Here is a 16530-nt window from a genome sequence, read left to right as displayed (position 1 = left end):
ATGCTTCCGCCTTTGCTACCTTTATAAGGTCCAACCTGCGTATATTAAACGCCATTTGCAGCATCCTCATATTGGTGTCTGTGCTCTCTGGCCCAGGCACGGGTGGGACGTGCCTGGCCGCCTCGGCGGACGGAGTCGATTGCCAATGTCAGGCAACAGGTGTCTGCATCCCAACCAAACCATGGCTCATAGGATTTTTAATGGTCTCTCTCCTGGAGTAAGCAGGACATAGCAGGAGGAGGAGATGCTTCAGAGCAGGGATTCCCTGACACATGGTCAGAGGATCAGGGTATGCTCCTCTTGGGTATGCCACTTGAACACAGGGCTGTAGGGCTGTGAAGGCAGGGAGTGCAGCAAGGTCTGCCTGGGGCTGTGATTCAGAGCAGTGTCCCTGTACCTCATGGTGCTGTTTGCCCAGGGCCGTGACTCTGCCACCTGTGAGGGTCAGCACACAGCCTCTCCAGGGAGCTCCCTGTGGTGCTGTGGGGAGAAGCTTTGGGTGGGAAGAGAGCCCTGGCAGGGCAGGTTCTTTCTGCCTTTGAGAGGTGCTGCAGGGGTCAGGTTCTGCTCACAGCTCCAGCACATGCGCAGGACATGTCTGAGGGGTCCTTTCAAGAGGAAAGGCAAGAGAAGAGCTGCTTGAAGGAGAAGGAGCTTTCCTTCGAGTCTCTGCACTTTCACTTTCCTAATTTTGACAGGGAGAATGAAGGAACAAGTTTTTTGTTTTGGCAATGAGCTGGGAGTTGTAAACCTTCACTCTGGGAGATTAGTAGGTCTGTGATAAACATCAGTGAGCTGCTTCATCCCCACTTTAGTCTAAAGGCAGCATCAGCATCTTCTTTGCAGCATCCTAGGACTTTATGTGACCTGATCATTCCAACCTGCAACCACAGAGCTGCCCTGGACATTACCAGAGGTTTCTGTAGGGCAGAACTGGGCACCCAGAGGGTGACATGGGATCTTTGAGCAGTGACAGGGACAAGACACTGGGACAGAGAAAGAACTGCCAGCAGGGACAGCTCCAGGCAGCAGAGATGGGCAGGGAAGGAGAAGGAACTGCAGGGCATGGGACTCTGGCTGAACTCTGCAGCCAGAGCTGTGGCAGAGGAGAGGGGCATCTCTCTGGTGCCTCCCCACCAAGGGGCTGAGAGGGGCAGTGCTGCAATGTCCCCCTCTGCAAGGTGCCATACCCTGCTGGTAAAGCGAAGGTTTTCCAGAATGCATCTCTGTCCCTCTCCTTGCCTCCCTTGGCAACAGGGTCATGGTGTTGCTCCTTAATCCTTCTCCTGTCCATGCTGCTCCTGTTCTTGCTCTCTGCTTCCTGTGGTTGGGAGGATTCAGCTGCAGTTCAGGCAGCAAAGCTACAAGTAGTGGAAAAGAGGGATTTCCAAGGGAGTGAGCTCTCCACAGCCCCATTCTGTCCTGTGGAGCTCCGGGAAATGCAGTACAGGGAAATGAGTTGACTATCCCTTAAGGAAAGTCCATCTTAAATCCTCACAGTCATTTGGCTGTTACCCCGTGGTGTCCTGCAGGCTGCCACCTGCCCTCCAGACAGACTCTCATGCTGTCTTATAGCATATTTGTGGTATGCCCATGGGGAACCTATGCGGCCCATGGGGAACCTATGGAAATACTGGTAGTATGGAAGTGATGGTGGGAGGCTGTAAATGGGCAGCAGAAAAGGGTCTTGTGTGTTGTTTGCTAGAAGGGGAGTGTGGACACCTCCCTCAGGTGCATGTAGAAAGGGTGAGAAGGTCAGAGATGGGCACTCTGAAACGAGACTCTGCTCTCAGCAAGTGCTGCTTTCTTTTTAAAGTAACATTATCTTCTAGCTAGAAGAGGCATGAGCCTCAGAGATACGGGAATGAGCTGAAGTTCCTGTGGAACTTTTGGTGCTTCAGTTTGTGGCCATTACCTCTAGTTCTGTCGGTGGCCACCACTGAAAAGAGACCAGCACCATCCTCCTCACTGCCTCCCTTGAGGTACTTCTAGACACTGCTCAGGTCCCCTCTCAGCCTTCTATTCTCTGGGCTGAACAGGCCCAGCTCCCTCAGCCTCTCCTCATAGGGCAGATGTTCCAGGCCCCTGATCATCCTTGTGGCCCTGCGCTGGACTCTCTCCAGCAGCTCCACATCCCTCTTGTACTGTGGAGCCCAGAACTGGACACAACACTCCAGATGTGGACATAATACTCCAGATGTGGCCTCACCAGGGCTGAGTGGAGGCACCGTTGACCTCTGCATCCCGTCTCTGGGAAGATCCGTGAATCCAAGCAAGCACTCCAAGTCTATCCATGCCCAGATCCAGACCTTACAGGATCTGACTCATCAAGTGAGAGTTGCTGATGACCGGAATCCATTCGGACAGTGGAAGTGGGGTTGGCCATGGCTACCGAAACTGCCATTAGGGCTATTATTTCTATTTGTTGTATTTCTCTGTGTTATGTACTGTATCCATTGTGTGTGATGCTGACACAAGGTATGGTTGAAACTGCTATGAAAATGTTATCTCTTTGGGTGTTTCGCCACAATAGATGGACCTCTCCAGATCACGGAGTGGCATGTATAGGAAATTTTTGTGATCATTTATGATCTAGTAGGTCATAATAGTATTCTGGAAACAGAATCCGGACCTGGAGAAAGAAGATATTTGCCCACCTGGGTGGAACGATAAGGGACATGGAGGCAGCTGCTCAGCCACGTTCACAGCCGACTCCCTCTAAAAGCAGCTGAATCATGGAATCATGGAATGCTGAAGGTTGGAAGGGACCTTTAGGGATCATCTAGCCCAACCCCCTGCACACGCAGGGTCACCTAGAGCACGTGGCACAGGACTGCATCCAAGCGGGTTTGGAAGATCTCCAGCACCCAGCGGGACTTGGAGATGTCCCAGTGTCTCTGAGTGACCTGCGTGGGCCTGAGAGCTCTCGCAGGGACCTGCGGGAGAGCAGAGCCCCTCAGAGCTGCAGAGGGAGGCTGGGGACAGGGGACCACGGCACCTGGAATGGCACCAGCTGTGCAGGACTCTGCGACTGCATCCCACCCACTTCTGAAAATCACTTCCCTTTTCAAGAACAAATGATCATGCCGAAGTCTAGAGTACTAAAACACAACAACGAATAAAGGCGGAAAGTATAACAAATGATTTTTTTGCTTTAATTCTTTCTCTTAATTTCTTTCTAGATTTGTTTTTAAACAAATTTTCTAAACCTTTCTGTTACCATCAGGCCTATACCTGTAAGGTTTCCTTGTCCCACTCAGAGCCCAGTGCTCAGAAAAGCCCCCTGCCCTCAGCTGTCCCTGCCAACTCTCACTCTCTGCACAGAGCACATCGCACTCGGAGGTGGGGCTAGTTTTGCACAGATTAAATCTACCCAGTTACATCAATGCCCAGGGCCAGGAATAAATGAACCTTCCCCAGAAGAGCTCTCAACTCTCCCCTCATCCCGGCTCCCCTTCGACACCATCCTTGTGCTCCTCGTGTTGGTGCCATCCCCGCTGCCTGCCTCTCCCTTCAGCCCCACTGCTCACCTCGCTCCCGCTCTCCTGCAAGCCTGAGAGCCCGTCTGTGGGCTGGGAACAGCCGTTCGCCTGCCGCTCCTTGTCCATGTTCAGGATCCTCTCGTGGGGACCTGACAGTGGCACCAAGGGGAGCTGCTCCCTCCTGATGGAGCTGCTCTCCTCAGAGTGGGGAGCCTGGGGTCTTTGTCCCCAACAAGGGCATGGTCACCATGGGGCCCGTCCCCTCACAGCGGCCTTATGGACATGATATCACTGCCATCACAAAGCCCTGGTGGTTTCCATGGGGACGTTATTCTGATGCCCTGGTGGAGACCACCGAGACCCTATCACGATGCCTTTGTGGGGACTAAGGAGATGCCTTGGTGGAGACCATGCAGAAAGACATCATCACAATGTCTTGGTGAAGTCCATGGGGACCTCATCATTATTGCTTTTTTTGAGATCTATAGCAGAGATCTTCACAAGGCCGTAGCTCTTGCTCTGCCCACTAATCCTCATACCAACAATCCTGACTGGCTCTCTTTCCATCCCTAAGCCTAGCTCCCTGCATCCCACTGCTCTCTCACCTGCACCTTTCCCTATCATTTCAGGCCATCACCTTCTCTCTCTTGCTGGAGTCTTCTTCTCCCCTGACTCACTCCCAATTTAAGGCTCTCCTCACCAGCTTGGCCAGCTGGTTGATGACCTTCATGTTGGCCAATGGGAAGAGTCTCCTTCCAAAGGAAATGTCACACCCAGTAGCTTTGCTGCCTTGCTGTGGGCTCAGCTCCAGGTCCTCCTCCAAAAAGAAAAAGTAAAGTAAAAAAAATATATATTTGCTCATTGTCCTCTCCATTTTCAGCTTGTAATAAGCGGGTATGAGCGTACAATAAAGCAATATGAATTACGATATCTGAAATGCAGAATTAAACCATGAATCCTTAGGACATGTTTCCCCTTGTTGCATGAGTGCATGCCCAGATGTGCAGGGATGCTGCTGCTGGAGGCAGGTTCTGTGCATCACTGCGCCAGAGCAAAGGCCACCCCAAGGACACTGGCTGAAGACTCCAAAGGCCATGGAGAGATCAGCAGGTTATGAGGAAGCTCCAAAAGTGCCTTTGCCCACTCTGCCTGTTGACAGCACCAGAAGCACCTTTGGCCTGTCTTACCTATTGGCCTATCTGGCCAATAAGCACAAGAAAGGAGATACTCAAGGGGAGCCAGGCACCCAAAGACTATGTGAGTGCCATAGGCACAATGGGTGTATGTGTGCAGGTGCTGTAGGTGGGCACATGGAGCACTTGTGACTGTCACACCTGCCTAGCCTGAGGGACAGAGCAGGATGGCAGATTTCTTGAAGCAATCTCTAGAAAAGTGAAGGTGCTGCTGAAGAAATCTCTGTTCATACAATCTAGCAGGGTGAACAGGAATTCAGGGGAGGGGAGCAAGAAGGGTTTGAGAGTTCGGAGACCAGAGCACAGAGCTTGGAGTGATGTGCCTCCTCTTTTTGCAGCATTCTGCATGTAGGTGGGACAGTTCTGCTTGTAGGTGGGACAATTTTCCCTACAGCCAGTGTTGGAATGTCTTTGTTTGGGTCCAGGACAGATGTTTAGACATTTCTAGGGCTTCACTTTGTTGGTGAAGGTTGACTGAAGCCAAGCAGGTTTGCACTTGCTAGAATCCCAGTCCCATTCAGCCATGAGCCCACATTTTCCTGTTGAAAGTTCCCTCTTTAGTCAAGCTGGGCTCCAGAGATGTTTCCTAATTTTACCAACTGTTTGTATGGAGCATTCTTCTTCTTGACAGATGCTTAATTAATGGCTGCCTTTCCTGAGGTCCTCCACCCTTCAGAGCTACTTGCCTTGGTCCATCCTATGGAAGAGCTCCCTGTATCCAGGCTGTCCATTCTGCTTGGCATCCTCAGCAAGTTTGGTGATGACACGAAACTGGGAGGAGTAGCTGATACCCCAGAGGGCTGCACTGCCATCCAGAGGGACCTGGACAGACTGGACAACTGGGCGGTGAAAAAACTCATGCAATTCAACAAGGCCAAGTGCAAGGTCCCGCACCTGGGGAGGAATAACCCCAAACACCAGTACAGGCTGGGGACCGACCTTCTGGAGAGCAGCTCTGCGGAGAGGGATCTGGTTGGATGATAAGGTGACCATGAGGCAGCAGTGTGCCCTCATGGCCAAGAAGGCCAATGGGATCCTGGGGTGCATTAAGAAGAGCGTCTCCAGCAGGTCGAGGGAGGTGATCCTGCCCCTCTGCTCAGCCCTAGTGAGGCCGCATCTGGAGTATTGTGTCCAGTTCTGGGCTCCACAGCACAAGAGGGATGTGGAGCTGCTGGAGAGAGTCCAGCGCAGGGCTACAAGGATGATCAGGGGCCTGGAACATCTGCCCTATGAGGAGAGGCTGAGGGAGCTGGGCCTGTTCAGCCTGGAGAAGAGAAGGTTGAGGGGGGATCTTATCAGCGTGTGCAAATACCTGAAGGGAGGATGCCAAGAGCAGAAGAGGATGGCCCAGACTCTTTTCAGTGGTGATCAGTGATGGCACAAGAGGCAACAGACACAAATTGAAGCACAGGAAGTTCTGCCTGAATTTAAGCAAAAGCATCTTTACTGTGAAGGTGACAGAGCACTGGCATGGGTTTCCTAGAAAGGTTGTGGAGTCTCCTTCTCTACAGATATTCCAGACCTGCCTGGACAGGATCCTGTGCAATGTGCTGTAGGTGACACTGCTTGACCAAGGGGTTTCAACTAGATCATCTGCAAAGCTCCTTCCAACCTCAACCATTCTGTGATTCTATAAATGGTCTCCACTGCAATAGATCAGCTTTATGAGCTGTAGGGATCTGCCTGTCCCTCAGCTTTATTGTGAGTGCTGCTCTAGTAGGATAGAAGGCATCCAGTGTCATTAGAGATGACCAAGGAAATTGCTGACCTGGCCTCCCACTGAAGCTCTATCTCCAGTGATTCCATTAGGACCTTTAGGCCAGGAGCTTGCAAGCAGACCATGTGCATGCTTAGCCTGGTAAGGGGGAATCCCACCTGCCATGTATTTGTGGAGTTCATGAGTTAGCTGAATCCTTCTCCAAACCTGGCACTTCTGAACAGACATGTGGAGCCCCAATAAGCCATCTGAATAAATCATCTGAATCATATACGCACCATGTATCAACAAGCTCCCTTCTTATCCTTGTCTGGGTGTCCTGCCTAGTTAAGAGATGTGAATCAGGGCTTCCTGTGGGACATTTCTAACTTTGGTAGATAATCATTATCTGATGAAATAAATTGCAACATTGGAATCTGTATCCCTGTACTCTTTAGAGAAGGAAAACAGGTTACTCTACTTGATGGAACATATCCCAGAGGGAGGAATCCCAAGGGACAGAGTAATTCATGAATTCAGCTGGGCCGCAGCTCGTGGCAACCTGTCAGCACTGCCCAGAGACAGCCGAGTGCAGGAGCAGCTCCTGTGCCAAGAGCAGCAGGGCTGCGGGCACTGCCTGCTGCTGCGGACAGCAGAGGAGAGAGGACAGAGAGGTGAAAGGCAGCGTGGAGTGGGAGGACAGAGGAGAGCTCATGGTGGGAGCAATCTGTGACACGGTAAGTCACCGGCTGCAGGGTAATGTTACTGAGGTTTCTGGAGGGGTCTGCAGCACCCCTCCCAGCTGATGACTTTCTTTTTTGAGGATTGTTCTCCCTACTTCTACTTTGCATATGAGGAGATCCTTCAGAACAGAAATTCACTGTCCCAGCATCACAAGGTCAGGGCATCACGGCTGCTTCTTCTGGAGCTGGTGCAAGACAGTGAAGGCAATGTGGGCACATGGGTTCTTCAGAGCACTGTTCTTCAGAGCAGTGTCCATGCGCCCCAGGGTGCTGTGTGCCCGGGGCAGTGATTCTGTGAGGATCAGCACTCAGCCTGCCAGGGCGCTGCAGGGAGAAGCTCTGGGTGGGAGGCGAGATCCCCCCTGGGCAGGTTCATTCTCCTGCTGAGAGGCTGCTGTGTGGGGTCAGGGCTGCTCACAGCTCAGCCTCACCCACACAACATATCTGGAAGGGGCTTTTCAAGAGGACACTCTTGGGAAGCTTCTATGAAAGGGAAGGGAGTACCCAGAGGATAGGATTTTGTTTTGTATCTTTGACAAGGTAGAAAATGAATGGGACATTTTAGCTTTAGATGCCTGAAGGGGAGTTCTGCAGTGCTGCTCTGAGGGATCAATAGGTCTCTCTGTCCTCCCTTGTCAGCAGTCACAGTGTTTCTCCTCATTTCCCTGCCTCTCCTTTCTGCTGTTGTCCTGGCAGTCAGCTGGGGCTTCAGCTACAAATTCAGATACTCACCCTGAGGTTCTGCCATGGAGGTGTCTGAAGAGGGGCAATGTGCCCAGGGTGCTGGGCAGCGTCATTGGAAGGGCTGCAAAGCGGTTGACTCTCCCTTTAGGAGACCCTGTGACTGTCAGGACACATGACTGTCTCTGTTGTCCTGCTGGGTTTGTGAGGTGCCCTGCAGAAGAGGACTCAGTGCACAGAGTTTTTCCCATGTCAGTAGCAGTGTCCTGTTCTCTCCATCATGTATCCACCTTAAACTTGGAGGAAGAGCAAACTTAAATGAGTGCTTTGAAATCAGCCTTCTATGATCTCAAGAGTGTCCAGGTTTGTCTGGAGGAACAACGCAGATGTACTCAACAGCATTCCTTACTGTTCCCTAACCAGCAGAGAGCCCATTTCCATCTCCAATCTGCTTAATGGTCGCATTTGCAGGAATAGAGACATCTGTCTTTATCTGCATGCCAATAAAGACATGCAAAGAACCTGACGAGATATGGTGGCAGAATCTAAAAATCTCCAGAATAAGAAGTTATAAAACAGAATGCTAAAACCCCCTGCTGCACCCCAGACTCCTTGGAAGTATGTGTGGTAATATGAAAAGACCCTTTATCTTAAAGGTGGATGTCCTGTGACATCAACTCTGAAAAAGAGGGATATCAAGAACCAGTCCTTTATACACGTTAATGTAGAGTAACTCAGGCTCTGGATCCTCCCAGAACACTCAGGTGGAGCAGAGACTGAGGAGCTGACTGAAGGTGACAGTGAGAAGAAGGAATTACTGAGAGTTGGGACGGGGTCGAGAAGCATTTATATGAAAAATGGAAAGTTTATTTCAGAGAAAATTCTTCTAAGCTAATACTGCCCTTTCTTCCCTACACAGTTTTCCTGAGCCCAATAGAACAGATGTCCAACAGCAGCTCCCTCAATGAGTTCCTCCTCCTGCTGTTCTCAGACACGCGGGAGCTCTTGCACTTCTTGCTCTTCCTGGCCATCTACCTGGCTGCCCTCCTGGCCAACGGCCTCATCATCACAGCCGTAGCCTGCGACCACCGCCTCCACACCCCCATGTACTTCTTCCTCCTCAACCTCTCCCTCCTCGACCTTGGCTCCATCTCCACCACTGTTCCCAAATCCATGCACAATTCCCTGTGGAACACCAGGACCATTTCCTATTTGGAATGTGCTGCCGAGATATTTTTCTTTGTCTTCTTGTATGGAGGAGAATTTTCTCTCCTCACAGTCATGGCCTACGACCGCTACGTTGCCATCTGCAGACCCCTGCACTACGGGACCCTCCTGGGCAGCAGAGCTTGTGTCAAAATGGCAGCAGCTGCCTGGGCCAGTGGCTTTCTCACTGCTCTCCTGCAAACTGGGAACACATTTTCCCTGCCACTCTGCCAAGGCAATGTGGTAGAGCAGTTCTTCTGTGAGATCCCCCAGATACTCAAGCTCTCCTGCTCAGATTCCTACCTCAGGGAAGTTGGGTTTCTTGTTGTTACTATCTCTTTGGGCTTTGGGTATTTTGTTTTCATTGTGGTGTCCTACGTGCAGATCCTCAGAGCTGTGCTGAGGATCCCCTCTGAGCAGGGCCGGCACAAAGCCTTTTCCATGTACCTCCCACACCTGGCCGTGGTCTGTATGGTTGTCAGCACTGCAGTGTTTTCTACCTGAAGCCCCCCTCCATCTCCTCCCCAACTCTGGATCTCGTGCTGGCTGTTCTGTACTCGGTGGTGATTCCAGCACTGAACCCCCTCATCTACAGCATGAGGAATAAGGAGCTCAAAGATGCCATTAGGAAAGTGATTTCATGGACATTTTTAAGCAGTGGTAATTTTTCCACATCTCTCCACAAATGACTCTTTCTGTATCCTGTAACTGGATTTAGCATTGTTTCTTCATGTTATTTTTTATTATGGCTTTTACTAGTGATAATAATTGTTATCGTTTTGCTACACAACTACTTGTATTCATTCCCCTTTTTACGGTGTCTGCTCTGTCTCACCTGATACCCTCAATTGTGTCGAATGCTGGACAAGGACTGGCTCCCCAACTGTAACTCTGTAATAAAGTAATTTCTATCAGTGCAGTGCGTGAAAGCTGGGCTTTTCCTCCAAATCTGGTGACAAGAATAAGCCCAAGGACTTGCACTCCTCAAGGGCCTGCTGCACAGAATTCTCCATGGGTTCAGCAACACAGAGCTCAGAATCATGTAATGATCTTTCAGAGACCAAGGGCTGGTTTGAGAATTCCCCTATCAGAGTCCAAGGATAGTGGAGACGCTGAATGGTCATGGATTTACACATGTACAGCTCTCCTACGTATTAAGGCACAGTGTCAGACGGCTGTTCTCATGGAGGGGAAGCTGGCGGTGTCAGGAGAGCACAGAGATCCTCCTGGGACAGCATATGCCTGGGATGGACTGTGAGTAGAGCCTCATAAAGGGAGAGCTCCTCAAAGACGGAGTTTCTTAGAGGTAAAGCACTGGGTATTCGCAGACAAAAGAGGACTCTGCAGTCTCAGGAGAGGCAGTGAGGACTCAATGTCAGGAAGAAGGGAGAACGGAGAGCCCTCTGGGTCACCATCTATCAAATACCAGGGGCAGGATGTATAGGCACAACTGGACACAACGAGCACCCTTGGAAATGCTCTGCAGTCCAGGTGCCCTGGACTGTGCAATCATCTGCAGTCCCGCAGAGGGATTAGAGGTCGTGATACCCATTTGGTTGGGTCTGACTCCCACCCCTGGTCACAGGGGCAGTGAAATGTCACCCTTAGACAATTTATTCCCCCCTCTACCCCCTCCATACCCTTCCCAGCTCTGGCTCTCTGTACTGGCCATTCTGTACTCAGTGGTGCCTCCAGCACTGAACCCCCTTGTCTACAGCATGAGGAACAAGGAGCTCAAGGAGGCACTGAGAAAACTTCCTCAATGGGTACAATGTCAGTGCCAAAAACTGTCCTGTGTGCAGTCACTTGTCATGCCGATGTACTTGGCATGAAACGTGCTCTTCATTTATTTCTTTCTGAATGTTTACTCTTACCTTCCTGATAAAATAATAATAAAAAATCATTTAAAATACAATACAACAATACAGCAGTAACAGAAGGCTGGCTAGGGAAAATACAGGTCTGCTGCTAAATGGGCCAAGAGCCCTGGTGAGAGAGGACACAGAAAAGGCCACCTTTGCCGCAGGCTTTAGTGCTAAGAGTGACCCTCAGGAATCCTAGGCCCTGGAGACCATGGAGAAATGGAGAAAGGAAGACTTTCCCTTGATGGAGGAGGATCTGAGTAGGGCTCCCTTCAGCAAACTGGACACCCACAAAACCATGGGCTCTGAGGGGACTCCCTTGCACTGTTCAGTGCCCACGTCTGACAGAGCTCCATGAACTGGAGAAATCGAGTCCCTCCAGTTACATAGCTTGTACCTCTGGCCCTTGGCAAGCGACCTTCACACATCAGAGACTCTCTGAACACTGCCTGATGGATGCAAAACGGGGCTCACATTGGAATGCTGCATTTATGGCACTGCATCTCGCACTGCTTTCATGCCTCCTGATGTTAGCTTGCTTCCCTTTACCCCTTCTCTGTTTGTCACACTGCACCATTGCATGTGTCACGATCACATCTCAAAGTGCACAAGTGGCAATTTCTCCTCTGGTGTTATTCCTGTGTTTCACACCTCAGACAGCTTCACCTGCCACCTGCATGGTCAAAGTGACAACTGGGAATAGAAGAAGCTGAGCGCAAGGAAGGACCTTGCTCTACCTTGCTTGGTCTTGTTACAGACATTGCCTGGTTCAGGCTGGACTGCTTTTTCTTGGAGAGCAGCAAGAGAAGAGGCATCTTTCCCTTCTTTTAAAAGTCATCAGGCAATAATTTGCATCCTGCTTGTAACACACACTTGCTACTCAGGGCCATAAGGGCAGGGGGCTTGGGGTTGCAAAGGAGCACGATGAGAAAGAAGAGCACCGGCACAGCTCTGGGGCAGACGGGGTGATGGAAAGAACCAGATACCACTGGGAAGAATGGTCTTATTTCACTAGTAATATCAAGGCAGTACGGAATGATACATTTAACAAAATAAGCTTATTACACACTGGTTTTAGCAACAGACAAAATAAGCAAGGTAATGCATCTAACCATTACTATATTAGAATAGTGATTAAAAGATACTTCACCAATTGCCTAAATATGCCATCATATATCATCATCATCCAGATCCACAGTCGCTGGGGTGTCCCTGTTGTGGCGAGGATTTGGAGAACCTTCCCTGCAACTGGGAGGTCTTAGGTGGTGCATCCACCCGTGACCTCTTTAAAATCGCGGCAAGAGTGTCCATCTTTTATAGAGCCAAATCAGCAAATCATGATAACTTGCATTTTGTTTGTGAGCGGCAACATCTGATGTGGCATACTTTTCCCTATCATGTGGGATGGGGATCTGGTCAGAGCCCAGGCCTCAGAAGGGAGGGTTCCCTTCAAGGTCAAGAACAGTCACACAAGAGCTTAAAAAGCCACAGTTTAATAAGCCTCCGTGCAAGCTGGCATGAGCAATTCTACAGGCGAGTGTTGTGCACTGCAAAGGCAGTGTTGTATTCATCTCTAAGTCAACCCCGACTCGGGCCTGTCGTTCAGGCCCTGGCCCTTCAGTTCCTCACGTTCCACTCTGTCATGACACACCAGGTTGTATTCGTTCCCACATTGTGGGGCTGCCAAGAGATTTTCTTGGTAGTGGGAAGCAGCATGAAAAGAGGAAACAGGACCAAAATACAGCTTGGGAAGCTCACATTGGGCAACAGGATGAAGAAATATCACTTGAAGGGTACAGCAGCTACAGGGCACCCAGAGTGAATCTGTCACCACCCATGACTTTGTCTTTCAAGAAACATCCACTGAGGATGGAAAAGCCCTCAATGAAGGGAAGGAGAACCTCTTGTGAGAACTTGCTGGGGAAGCAGATTGGGTGTCCATAGTCTGCAGGGACGCAGGAGCAGGTCTAGGACGACCTGTGGTAGAGATGGCCAAGGGCATTGCCAAGGCCCCAACAGAATGGAGGTCTTTTTCCTCTTGACTATGGCTGTTGTGTCTGTCACCGAGGCCTACCCCGAATCATCAGGAGTTCTTTACCCCTTTTATCCTTCTGGCAACCCTGGGAGGTGTCGTGTGTTTGTCCTGCACTCAGCATTGCACACCCCTACCCAAACACTGATGCCAGGGAAAATGTGGGCAACACATGGAGAAAAGGATCTCCCTTCCCAGGGTTTCTCTGCCTGTGCTTGGCCATTTTCCTTGATAAAACACATCAAGGGTGTATCGGCATCAGAGCCAAGTGAGTATTATCTCTACCTAACTATTACCAATGATTATATATTTTAGCTTTAATCAGCGCTTGGTGAGTTGTTGTAGTTAATGGCCTCAGTGGGATCCATTAATGCTCTACAAAACTTTAGGGTTTCCTTCTGACTTTGACTTCTTCACGGATTTCTTCAATCTCCTTTCAGTAGCTGCAATTCATGGACTCACCTCCAAGTACTGCATGGAGCTCATTAAAAAGCAAAAAGCCCTGATAAACCAGGACTCTCCCTGCAATTTCCTTCAAGTGTCCATGGCTAATTGGAGAGGTTTGGGGAGTGTAGCTGAAAGCTGAAGACAACAATCATATACAAGTATTTCATCTTTTTAACGTTTTCTATTATTCTTCTAAAGAATAGGTGACAGCACACCGTCCAATTCACAGCCATCCAGAGTGACTCCTAATGAAGGCAGCACATGAAGGAAAAGCAGTGCCCCAGAGATCAGGCACTGTATGCACAATCTTTCTCCTCAGCTCCCCAGCACTACCATTTCCCTCATCAGTCTCTGGAGAATTAAAATCACTCATGTGGAAAGCCAGCCTTAGTCCACCTAAGTCTGCACTCAATGTTATAGTTCACTTGCCCCAGTTCTCACCTGCTTTACTTTGACAACTGGCTGCCAACAGGCACACGAGGATCGTCTATTAGTTACAAGGAAACAAAAATAAAAAATAAAACAGAGTATAGTTTCATGGAAAATAATGACACTCTTTGAATGTATGCTATGTCCATGCAATCCGTCCATATAGTAAGGACTTGGCTAATGGGGCAGACTACGGAAAGACAGAGCAAGGTTTAACCTCCCTAAAGGGCAAACCAGCTGCCGGGTCTCTGGGTGAACAGAGTATCGGGAAGAGTCACGATGTGTCCAGATAGTGCCCTAAAGGGGATGTTAGAAATTGTCACTTTAAACAGGACATGTGGGAATGGGAGACTTAGGTAGACACACAGGAGACAGGGGAGAGAATGGGCCAAGACCCCCAGCATGAAGAGCTGGGCTCACAGCATCACTGATGAGCTGCCACAGACTGAATAGGCAACCCAAAGAAGTCCTTCCTTTGGCAGTGACTTGGAAAGCCACATCCCTGATAGGGAGATGGGGTTTCTCTTCTTTAAGATGGTCCCCAGGACTCTACTGCAGAGATGAGGAAGAGCATAAAAGGAGGTTGCAGGAATATTCACTAACTTCATCAGCTGCAGAGCAGGGAGCTGGTCATCTCATAAACTGCTGATGGAGTCAAATGAGATGGGGACCGACGAGTGAGATGGGGACTGCTGGATCAACACCCGCAGCCTGGACCTCAGTTCTTGTTCCCAGTGATCTTGCCGCTCTCCACCAAGGCTCCCAGTTTCAGGAGCTCCTTCCCAAGGTGTCACACAGAAACTATCACTGCAAAGACCCTTGTGGATCCCAGGCCGTGGCAGCAGCTGCACAAGGATGGGGGCTGCCTCAGGAGCCCTGCCTGAGGGTCCCACCTTGTTTGGGGACAACATGGCAGCCAAGACTCCTGGGGATGGGGCTTCCCCGAGCCCCAAGGCTCCCGTGGGGCAGCTCCAACCCTTGTGTGGGTGCTGGGGGCAGAAGGAGAGAAACCAGGGCAGGTTTCCCTGGCACTGGCTGCCCCTCTTCTCCCCCACGCCGGGGTGGGCAGTGCTGGCTGAGCCCAACACAGCAGCTCACACAGCCCCCCAGGCCCCCACACCAGCACCCCCAGCACCCGCAGCCCCGAGCTGGGCTCCCCTCCCTGCCCCGGCCCCGCACACCCCCCAGCACAGCCAGGAGCCCCGCGGGGCCTCACAGCCAATGGCTGCGCTGGGCAGGAGGAGATCACTGCTGCCGCAGCCCCTGATAGGCCAGCTGCAGGGAGAGGGCGTGGCTGCTGCTTGGGAGGTCCCCGCTGCGGGCAGAGCTGATTGGGCAGCAGCAGGGCTGGCTCTGCCTGGTGACTGTGAGGTCACCGCTCCCGCAGCGCCTCATTGGGCAGCAGCCGGGCCCTGCGGGGCTCTGCGCTGCTGAGATCATCTCCGCGGAGCAGCTGCTGAGCCGGGGCTGGGCTCCTGGCGGGGAAGGGCTGGGGAGGCCATTGCTGCCCTGGAGGGCAGGGCCAGAGAGCTGGGCGGGACGGCGCTGTGACGTCATGTCTTTGTGAGTGCCTGATTGGCCGGCAGCAGGCAGGCAGGCGTGGGCGGTGGGTGGGGGGTCTCTGTGGTGAGAGGAGCTGAGAGGGCAGCAGTGGTTCCTGTGTGGGGAAGGGGGTTGAGGAAGCTGCTGTCTCTGAAGGCCACAGGCAGCAGCAGGGATGTGGTGGGTTTGCCCCTGTGAGGTCACCTCCATGTGAGCAGCTGGGTTTGGGGTTTAGGCTTTAGGGTTGTGATCAGTGGTGCAGAGCCCGGTTGGAGACCTGCAACTATTGGTATCAGGAGTCAGTCAAAGCCTGTTCAGTTTATTAATCAGTGCCCTGAAGGGACAGAGCGCACCCTCAGCAAGTTTACTGAGGATAGAAAAGAGGGAGGAATGGCTGATAGCCCAGAGGTCTGTGCAGGCTTTAGGGGGAACCTGGACATCCTGGAGAGTTGGGTGTAGAGGAAAATCATGAAGTTCAACATGGGCAAGTGCCGGGTCTTACAGCTAGGGAGGAATAACCCCATGCACCAGGACAGGCTGGGGGTTGACCTGTTGGAGAGCAGCTCCACAAAAAGGGACCTGGAAATCGTGTTTTGCAACAAATTGACCATGAGCCATCAGTGTGCCCTTGTGGCCACTGATACTGGTGGTTGAGGTCTGACAGTACTCAGAGTGCCCCACAATATTGCAATGGCAGGAGATGTCTTTGGGTGGCCAGTATCTCCAGGCTGTTGTGCTTCACTGAAGGTGCAGGAATCGCCCTCCACTGCCCCTTCCCTGGACCTCCTGGGTCCCCACTGCCTCCCTGGGGATTGCAGAGCCCTCCTTTCCCCATGTGCGCCTGGGTTTAGTGCTCTACCTTCTGGTCCCTGCACTGTGAGTCATTCCTGTTTCGTTAAAGCTGCACTCAGTGCCCACTCCCAGGCAAACCCTGTGCCTGGAGATCCCCTGGGGGTTCTCTCATCAGCACAGTCACGTGTGGGGCAGCCTGGCACAGGCAATGCAGAGACCATTGCCTGTCTGCAGTGGTCACTGAGAGATGAACCCTAGATTGAGGCTAACAGATCACCCTGGAATGCTGAGGTCATCCCCTGGATCTCATGGAGTTCACAAGCAGAAGAGCAGGCCCATTTGTGGTTGCACACCCTTGGGCATATTTTTTGATTCCTGTTTCTAAAGAGAGGCCAGATTCAGGACCATCATAGGGCAGATCCCCT

This window comes from Tinamus guttatus, unplaced genomic scaffold (genome assembly GCF_059628265.1).
Source record: "Tinamus guttatus ecotype Peru unplaced genomic scaffold, ASM5962826v1 Tinamus_guttatus_pri_ptg000417l, whole genome shotgun sequence".
Lineage (NCBI taxonomy): Eukaryota > Metazoa > Chordata > Aves > Tinamiformes > Tinamidae > Tinamus > Tinamus guttatus.
Note: the sequence above shows the minus strand (reverse complement) of the source record.